The following is a 10,136-nucleotide window of genomic DNA, read 5'->3' as shown; positions in this document are numbered from 1 at the left end:
CGGCGGGAAGGGCGTGCCGGGCCGGCTCCGTAGAGCCTGGGTCGCGGGCGTCCTCGCGACCACGCGGCGCGCTTCCCTGAGATCCGGGCTCGGGCTTCCGATCCCCGGCGCTGAGTAAGCACTGGGAGCGGCACCCGTGTGCCTGCCGCCCTGCCCTGGGGTGTGCAAAGCCCCGGGCGGCTTACAGGACCACTGGGCCTGCCTGGCCTGCGGGCGAAGAGAAGCCAAACTGGACCGCATCTGTGTGTGTTGTGAAAGTCCCCGCGGCCCCCAGAAGATCCTGGCCGAATGCGAGACAGAGGCGTTCTGATGTCTCTCCTTGAGAGTTTTCGGGATCTGGACCTGAAGGTTTAATTTCACAGAGCCCGCTGTGGGCAGCTGTGATGTTGGCGATAATAGAATAGGAAAATCCTCATCTGCCACGCGGCGATGAAGCAAATATCTCCTGGTGTGAAGGAAATGAAAGTAGAGTCACGAAGTGAAGGGAAGACCCTGTTTTGTGCGCTTGTTTCATGCTGAGTAACAGAAGAATAAAATACTATAGTGGTAACGAGCACCGTAGTTCACAATTGAGCATTTCTCCATAGTAAAAAGAGTATTTTTTTCCTACCTATTTTTCTGCAGTTTTTGTAGTTTACAATTTAAGCGCCAATTTTCACAGCAAATGGAATTGACCTCCCGATACATTGTGGCTTGCAGTCATCCCTTGCATAGATAATGCTTTTGTTGAGGGGAATGACCTGTCAGTATTGCACTAAACTGTAATAGAACGCTACTTCATGAGGGAAGGATTGTGATTACACAGAATACTTAAGAAATATTGGTTACATTTCCTCAGATTTAAGTGCTGGAAGATAGATGGCATTGATTTACAAATCTGTTTATTGACTCGGGAGCAGGAAGACATTGTTCGCGTTAAGAGCTTTATTGTGTAGCCCAGGGCAAGATACTAGGTAATTCTGTGTTTTGTTTTTCATGTTTTATGAAGATAGAAAACTTTTAAGAATTTGTTAGAGATCTTTGATTAATGAATTTTGTGATAAATCTGCTGTTAGCAGAAAAGTTTTGTTACAGTTCATAAGATATTATCTTTTGAGCTAATGAATCCTCCTTAACATTCCCAGTTGTGGTTTGGAACATACACATTTTTTTCTAACTGTGTGACAAGAGTTCAATTCAGTAACTTACTTGCAGATGTATTTGATTACTGCCCTTCTTCTTCAGGGGTAAAGTACGAGTGTGGAGAAATACTATTTTGCTAAGGTCTTAACATTTAATAAAGTAGTTAAGCCCAAACCAGAGTTTAATTTAGTGACTCTTAGTACTACGTGGTGGTTGGTAAGATTCATTGGTGCTGTAGACAGTAATCTTTTGGCCAAAGGGTTCCTAGGGCAAATGTAAATATTGGTATATTTTAATTCAGGTGACTTTTTCTCCTGGTCATATATCGCTTTTTGCTTTATCAGAATTAAAAGTATATTATCATAGCTTCAAATAAATAAGAAGTGTATTTTGTTTCCTGGATGGCTAGAATATTACATCCCCAAGTGTAGTGTTGATCTTTGCTCTTTAGAGAGGAAAGAAGGAAAACCTTCAGTCACTGTTGCCATTTCCTGCAGCTGCTGCCATAGATCGAGGTTGTAGGATAAATCAGGGAGTGTCTTTTTCTCCTGTTTCCTAGTCTTAGTGACAGCTGGCAAACTGGCTAACAGAGAGCAGTATGTAGTCAAGGATATTTTGTTTTTGTGAGTCCTAGTTTTCATGCACTGTTAAATGGAATTGTGCTTTCATTTTCCACATTGCAGAAAAGTTAAAGGAAAACAAACTTTTGTATCCATAAAATGTCCATGTCAACTGTTTTTTAAAATCTTATTGGTCCTGTGACTCTTCCTTTTTTAACACAACTTTGCTCATTTGTCAGAAGTGATTTGTTAATAGACAATTTAGTTATTGTAATAATGTGTATTCTAGCCTAGTACTCTTCTTAGTTTCAACCGCTGTTGACAGATTTTTTTTTAAAGGATTCATCTGTAGTATTTTTAAATGATTGCTCTGTATGGGCTTTTTGAACAGGGATTTCTCTGTGGTTTTGATTAATTATGTATTTTATATATAAAAATGGCTGTGGTGGTAAGTTCTTTTTTGGTTGTAACAGATATTCTTACTTTAATGAATCATTGAAGACACATATTCTCTTCTTGCTGATTTTGTCTCGTGATTCTTCTACAGTCGTTCCTTCTCTCTGGGCAGGCTACCTTTATGGGAGAATTCTTTGTTAGTATGAGAACTAGTTAATTAATTGTTCACTCATTCGACAAATTTTTTTGAATGCCTTTTAAGTTCAACGTAAGGTGCCAAGATTAATGAGGCTGAATGTCTCAAAGCGGCACACCATAGAAATACTATTAATTCATTTATATATTCTTTGACCAAACAGTTACTGAGTTCCTTACCTACCCTCGGCCTGATATCATTCCAAGTACTTAAGTTAATAAGATAATGAGTTAAAATTATAGTTTGGAAAGACAAATATATTAGCCAATAGTACAGTGCAGTGAGAGCATAGGCTCTCTTCCTGGGATAATTAGGAAAGTTTCATGTAGTAAGGACATATAAATTGGGTGTTGGTAGGTGAGTAGAACATTTCAAGCAGGAAAAAGGCATCCAAGGCACAGACAAGATAAATCCAATTTATAAGGTGAGGTGTGTTTAGGGAGTATTGAGAAGATACATGAAGTGTATGTGCATGTTTTAGGAATAGGGATAATGACTCAGCAAGGCATTGAGATGACAGGGATTCGAGGAAGTTTTGAGAAGCCTTTTAGTAGCCCGTGGTTAGCAGAGCTGACCTGGCATCTTAGGGAGTGTTCATATGAAGCAGATAATTTTAATATTGATGTGAAGAATGGCTGTCAGTGGGGGAAAAATTGTTACCTTGGAAAATAGGGGTCATAGGAAAACTGGCATAGTTTTTGTCATATGGAAATTCCTCAAGAATTATCTGTTGATTGATTAATCTAAGCAGGTGAAAACCTAGCCTAATTTAATGGGGCAAAGAAGACAGAATATTTGGGGAAGACATTGTGGAGGAAGAACCAAAAGAATTTAGTTACTGAGGAATTGTTATTTCCAAGTTAGTAAACTTTGGACAATAGGTGGTTGATAACATAATTACTAACTATGTCAAAGAAAATTGGAAGGACCCTTTCAAGAAAAAGGAATAGTGTATTCCTTTTTTTTCTTGGTACTGGGAATTGAACTCAGGATCTTGGCGCTTGCCCGGTAGGCCCTGTGCCGTATAGTAAGTTTAAGTTTTTAACAAGATATTCTGGTGAAGAACTCCAGGAGGCAATTGCAAATACAAATTAGTAACTTAGAAAGAGGTCCTAGCTAGTTACATAGCAGTTTCAGTATTATTATTTTGGTTGATGACTTGGACCAGGGAATGGATTACATCTCTTAGCTGTATTCCTCAGTTGTGTGGTCTTGTGCTTCAGTTTTCTCACTTAAAAAACAGGGAACATTATTTTGAAGATTACCTTAATAAACGGCTTAGAAGACTAATTAAAACAGTAGTTGCTATTTTTTAAAATTAAGTAGCAGCCCCACTTTCAATTTAAATGGATTAAGAAGATGATAAAAGTAAGTATCAGGGAAGAAAAGCCTTTCAGAGTAGACTGAGAAGTGATCCAAGAGCTAGGAGATAAGGTAGGAGGGAATTATAGAATGGAAAGTTGCATTTTTCTGATGTCCACAACAAGATCTGCTATCGTACAGTGTGACTAACACCCACCCCATAAAGAGGTAGGGTCTGTGCATATTTCTCGTGTTTGGGGAGGTCAAAGACTACAGCAGATACCATGTAGTTATTGCCAAGGTAAGGTCACAAAAGGTGATATGCTTAGTCCTCTTTTGATACTCTTTTGGAATCTAGCAGCCCTTTCAAACTGCCAAAGACCTTGGTTCCCTCTCTGGCTGAGCTCCCAGCTAGTAGTAAACACCGGTTTGCTATTCCAAGTTGAGCAGCCCCAGCTGATGTTACATGGAGCATAGACTAGATTTCCTTGCGGAGCCCTGCCCATATTGCAGATTCGTGAACAAAGTAATAATTAGTGCTATTTGAAGCCACTGTATATCAGAATGATTGTTACACAGCAATAGATAACTGGAACTTAGGCTGATAAGCTTCTTATTTACATCAAGGTATAACACTGACTTCTATCACTTTCTGTTGAGTGAGAGGTAGAAACTGATGATTAAGAGTAATGGGCTTATGTTTATTCTTAAGCTTTGAGTTTTTCAGTCAAAACAGATTAGAAATTGAGCTTTTGGAAAGAGAAAGTCATAAATTGAGGACAATTTTTAGATTGCACCTGTGTATAATTAGTGTAACACCCAATTCCTGGTGTTCTCAGGAAATTGGATAGTTAGGGATATGTGTTAGAACAGTTTTAAAGATTACATTGACCTGTTCTCTTGGTAGGGAATCACAGTTTTATATAGAAGTCACTCTGCAAACAAACCCACAAATGAAATGAAAATTCCAGTTAGTTGAGTGGTGTATAATTTAAAATTTTATTTTTATGAGATATTAAAAAAAACAAATGAACTTCCAAATCCTATTATTTTAGAATTTAAATATGAAAATAATAAAATGAAATTATATATACAGATTTGTGGACTCAGGATACAAATAAAATAAAGACATGATTTCTTGCATTTACTTGTTTAATTTCATCCCCAAGGCATTTATTAAATGCGTGTAAATATGTTTAGTGTGTAAATTGGTAAGTACACTAGATTTAAAATGCAGATGGCAGATTGTATTAGGTATGTTCAGTGATTTTTTTTTTCTAAGCACTTTGTCAACTTGAGGTAATTTCAGAATAAACTTCTGAACTATTTTCCCTATTTTATAAATGAGAAAACTAAGGTTAGATAACTTGCACAAGATCGCACAACTACTGAGGGGTAGAACTGAGAGGTGTTATCCATTCCCAGGTCTAAATAACCATGTATAGTTAGTATTTTAAAAGATGCAATAGTATTGTGGGAAAATCTCTGGGCTAGACTACTGGTTTAGTGCCTTAACATGACTTTTAATTTCAGTGCTTCAGTTTCTTTATATGTAAAAAATGAGATGAAAGAGTTGGGCCATGATGACATTTAAAGATTATTCTTGCTTTAAATTTTTAAAATATAATTCTGTGATTTAGCTGAATCATATAAAAAGGTACCATAACATTCTGTTACCTCTCTCTTTTGTGTGTGGAAATCACAGTTAACAACAGAAATGAGATGTTTACTCTTTCAGAAAGAGAATGTATTTATAAGAGTCTAAAATACTGTATTAAATTTTTAAGTACCACTATTTAGAAGTCTATAAAACAATTTTGATTATCTCATAGTTTAAAGAATTGACATCCTTTCAAGGTTAAATGTTAAAAATGACTTTAATTTTAAAAAGTAAAATAGTGTGGCAGATATTTTTAGAGTTTGTCTTGGTTTTTTTTGTTTGTTAATGTGTTTAATTTTCTACCTTTCCATATTAGTATGGAACCCATTTTGTTAGTCTGAGGCAAAGCATTGTGTAGTGCTTCAAAAAAAAAAAAAAAAAGAATACTCAATAAATATAATTTAGTGACTTACAGGAAACACATAATCTTATTATTAAATCAAATGGGGCTCAAAAGGACAGGCAAGTTAATTTACCTCCAGTGCCAGAATTGTATTAGGCTTATACTTGGTTTCTATTAAAATCTTGAATTAATAGCACCATGTAGTAATACTTGTATCTTGTTTCTCAGTTTGTGGTGGTGATCTTGCCATTTTCGTTTTGCATATTTGGATCAGGACTGTCCATAATAGCCTCTTAAAGTGATTCACTCACACCCCCACTGACCAGTGTTTCTGCTTTGTTCAGCATTATTCTGTTGACCACCACTGGAAAGCAGGAGCAGCATATGACAGTGCCTTCCTTTACGTTCAATTAAGTTTGGAGAAAAGAGTAAAACTTAGAAAAAGTACTATAAAACAAAAATGACAAGATGGTGATTAGTAACATACAGCTTTGCATTGGAATTTGAATTTTTATGGTTTGTAGAGGCTTAAAAATGAACTCAGTCGAGATCGTAAGGGAAGGAACTCTTTAAGGAACTAAAGTGAAACCCTTTAAGGAAAATTGAGCTAAACTTTGAGTAAAGGTATAATGACATCTTAGTCTGTTTTGTGTTGCTGCAACAGAATACCACAGACTGGGTAATTTATGATTTATTTCTCACAGTTCTGGAGGTTGATATGCCCAGTTATTAAGATGCTGGTGTTTGGTGAGGGCTGCCTTGCTGTTTCTCCCATGGTGGAAGGCAGAGGAGCCAAACTGGGAGAGAAGGAGAAAGAGTGAACACATACTCCTATGCAAGGAACTCACTCCTTCAAGAGAATTCACTCCTTCAATGCCAGTTCCAGTAATTGGCATTATGTTCCTGAGAGTGGAGCTCTCCTGATTTTAACACCTCCCATTAAGCTGTGTGCCCCAACCCCGTTTTGTTGGAGATTAAATTTCTAACACAACGAGGCAGGGGCACAGTCAAGCCATAGTAAATGGTTTTTGAATTGTTGGAGAACAGCCGTTCTGTGTGATCTATGGGGCCACTGGCTAGAAAGAAGGAGTAAGTAGCCTTAGTTTGAGAGTGACTGGAATAGGTTGATAAAGTGTGGCTGTCTAGGTTACAAAGAAATTGGAGTAGGTGGCGTGAGATGAGAACCTTTAACACGTAGCTAAGAGTATGAACTTGATCATGTGGGAATTGCATAGGGAAGTTTCTGACTAAAACGAAGCAATATTTTATTGATTAGTTTGGCAGTAGTAATATGTGTAATACATTTAAGGAAAGTACGTTATAGGCAGTATTTGAACCTTTGGTTTAGTTGGTTTAAGGGGGTACAGAAGAACCTCTCAAATTCTGTAAGCCTTGTTCTTTAACCTAGGCTGGGGAAGTTATTCTAGTGTCTTTGAGTTTGTAGGTGGTGCTAACACATTGTACTGAATCTATTTTTGGAAATAGTGATAAAAGAAAACACAAAAATTAGTTGTAATTTCTTAAACAATGTTAAATTAGGGCTTTATGTTTCTGTATAAGGGATTAATGTTTAAGAGATTTTCAATAAAAACAATCATAAACCCCAAGATTTATCTTACAAGTGCTAGCATTTGTAAAGAATTTTCTTAAATTGACACAATCAGCCATCACAGGGACTGTTTGAGAAGTCTCAGGAAAGGACTTAGTAATTGAAAGTCTTAGACTTGTTAATTTGCCTCTCTTACTGTAAATGCCTTTGCAGCAAGGTTAGGAATTAGAAAGTGAGTTGTTAGGATTTATTTGGTCTTACAAGCAGGAAGAAATTTTGTTTTGATTTTGCTATTTTGGAACTTTCATCCTATAGGGATCAGTAGCTGGTTTATCTTAATTCTTTGTTATAATTTCATTGCTTCTGAGAATAAACCCTACACTTTGTTCCCAGGATTCCTCTACTTTTTCTGCTTCTTCCCTGATGTCTTCTGCTGTGTCTAGTCTGTAAGATCCTTTTTCTCTTATCTCCAAATGTTGTTAAGCTTTTCTGTCTCTTAGATGATCTTATTCAGTCCTAAGGTCTTAAATAACCAACTCAATGTTTGTAACTCTAAAATTATGTGTATCCCTGGTTTCTTTGTTTTTTCAACTATGTGCTCTACTTTTTCCCTTGTATATTTAATAAGCATCTATAGTTTTTTATATACAGAACAAACTCTGGTTTCTCCCCTCCCTTGTCCCATCTTTTCTGGTTTCCACCAACTCAGAAGGCACAACCATTCACATAATTGTTTAGGCCACAAATCTTTATAAAGAATTCATGATTCCCCCCTCCTTCTTCATACATCTAATCGATCAGCAGATTATAAGTGTCTCTCTTAAAATGTCATGAACTTATTTCTCAGCACCCTGCCCACTTCCACTTAGATCTGAGTGACTGTCACCTCTTGACTAGACTACTACAGTGTTGTAGGCTGAATAGTCCAGCCAACCTGCAAACAGAGTTTATTGTGCAAATTATTGGGATAAGTATGCTGGGGATGAACAGCTATGAAGAGGCAGGTTAGGGCAGCAAGATTGGGCATTTGGAGATGGAGAGGTACAATGCTGTCTCCAGTAAGTGTTAGTAGTTCCTATAGGGGGAATTCTGAAACTAAGATGACCTGTCAGAATTGTCTGCTTTTGGCTGAAGAGATCAGGTATTCATACTCCCATTGCAGTCATACCACACTGAGGAAGACATGTCATTGGGTGAAGTGGCCCTTTGTAGCTGAGAGAATCCTTGAAAGTACTGCCACCTAAGAGCTTTCTGCTGGCAGTATGACTAGGGCAAGTGTATGTGTGTGGTGCTGGGGAATGAACCCAGCGCCCCAAGCATGCTAGACAAGTGTTCTGCCACTGAGCTACATCTCCAGCCTGAAAGTCCTTTCTTGAAGGGAGATCTGGAATTTGCGTAGTTGTCCTCATGGTAGGCTATCTTTATATCTCTAGACCCTTAAGACTCTGTATCTTCTTTGAAGTACAGCTCCTCCAGCATTCTACAGTTGGGTCTCATCCTGGAGGAGAACTAGAAGAATAATCCCGAGGTTGTAATTGTTACTACCTGTCACCCTCCTCTGCTGTGCATTCTTACTTTGCCTTGCTTTCAGTTAGTACTTGTACCATTCTTGCTGTCTTAACTGGTCTCCATATCATCCTTCTTAGGCCAGAGTTGAAACACTGATCTGTGTGTTTTCAGAATCGATTGGAGAAGTTGATTCTCCCAAGAGGATCACTTGTGTGCCAAATGCTATTCCCTGCCCCATTGTGTAATAGGAGCCCTAACTCCAGATGATGACGGTCAGTTGCCCCTGCCAAAGATGGTCACTCCGGCCTTTTATCCCCTGGCACTCAATGTGATCAGGGAGCCCTTGTTGTTAGAGCATAATGGGAATCTTACTATATTCCTGGGCAAAAGGTACGCCACCCTGGTGGTTGATGAAGACTTCTTTCACTATAGACCTTAGAGTTGTAGGGATAGCATGCAAAAAATAAGTCATCATAAGCAGGGCCATTTCTACTTTTACTACTGTTCTGGACTTACGTATTTTTCTTCTTGGGGATATGTCAGTTAAAGGTTTTTAATTCAGAATGTATACGGCATGTTGGAGAATAGTGCTACATGTTTAAGAATATTGTCACTGAACTAGTGATGAAGCTATGCCTTCAGCATAGATGTAGTTGTTTTACTGTGTTAAAGTCCTCTATTATTTATCTTCTGCTTTGTTAGGTTACTGAGAGTGAGGTCTTGGAGCCTATTACTGTAGAACTATCTGTTTAATACTGTCTGTGGCCCATATATTTTCATGGTCTCTCATTAGGTGCTTAAAGATTTATAATTATTTTCTTGTTATTTTGGAATTTTATTAGTATGTGGTGTTTGTCCTGGTCTCTTGTAACCTTTTTGATTTGAAGTCTTGTTTTGTGGATTGTATTAGTATAGTCCCTGTATGAGTCAGTGTTTACTAGAGAAACAGATACAACACAAGATACACAAATGTATAGGAATTTGTATGATAGGCTTACAGTGGCTACCCACAGAGTCGGATGTGGAAGAGTGTAGAGGGTCTGTCTACATAGTGGAGACTGAAGGATTCAGTCGAAGGTTTGGAGCTCACTGTAGTGTCCTGTGCAAGTCTGTGATTCAAGACCTTTCATGCACCTGCAATGTAACGTCTTGAGTCAACGCCAGAAGGCTGAGGCAGAAGGATCTGTACTGGAACCAGAGGATGACCTCTAAGCTGCAGGTGAAGACTGGAGCTCCTCCAAAGAAAGAGAAGCAGATCTGTCCTTCATTTCCCTTTTATACCATCCAGAAGATACATTGCGCTAGAGTGGGTGTGGAATTGCTGAGCTGATTTAGTTACACTTTTCTTACTCAAGTTGACACAGTCAACCAACCTTCATAGTCCTCCCCCCGTTTCTCTTTGGTTACTGTTTGTGTAGAATATTATTTCTCATCCTTTCATTTTAGTCTATTTGTGTTCTTGCATTTAAAGTGTGTCTCTTGTAGGCAGCATATGTTTT

The 10,136-nt window shown here is 38.0% G+C and overlaps 1 protein-coding gene across 3 annotated transcripts in view; it reads left to right on the top strand.

Moving 5' to 3' along the window:
* The window catches only part of Exoc5 (exocyst complex component 5), a 75,452-nt gene that overhangs the window by 408 nt on the left and 64,908 nt on the right, over nucleotides 1-10,136 (top strand). Inside the window, exon 1 of one of the 3 annotated variants that reach the window (XM_013521924.1) lies at nucleotides 803-953. The exons of the other annotated variants lie outside the window; for them this stretch is intronic. The gene's annotated coding sequence lies outside the window, so the exon portion shown is untranslated. Of the gene's footprint in view, nucleotides 1-802; nucleotides 954-10,136 lie in introns of those variants that run through there. 3 annotated transcript variants of the gene reach the window in all.

The sequence above is a fragment of the Chinchilla lanigera genome, unplaced genomic scaffold (genome assembly GCF_000276665.1).
Source record: "Chinchilla lanigera isolate Chin_1 unplaced genomic scaffold, ChiLan1.0 scaffold00065, whole genome shotgun sequence".
Taxonomy (NCBI): domain Eukaryota; kingdom Metazoa; phylum Chordata; class Mammalia; order Rodentia; family Chinchillidae; genus Chinchilla; species Chinchilla lanigera.
Note: the sequence above shows the minus strand (reverse complement) of the source record. Positions and strands in the feature narration are given on the sequence as shown.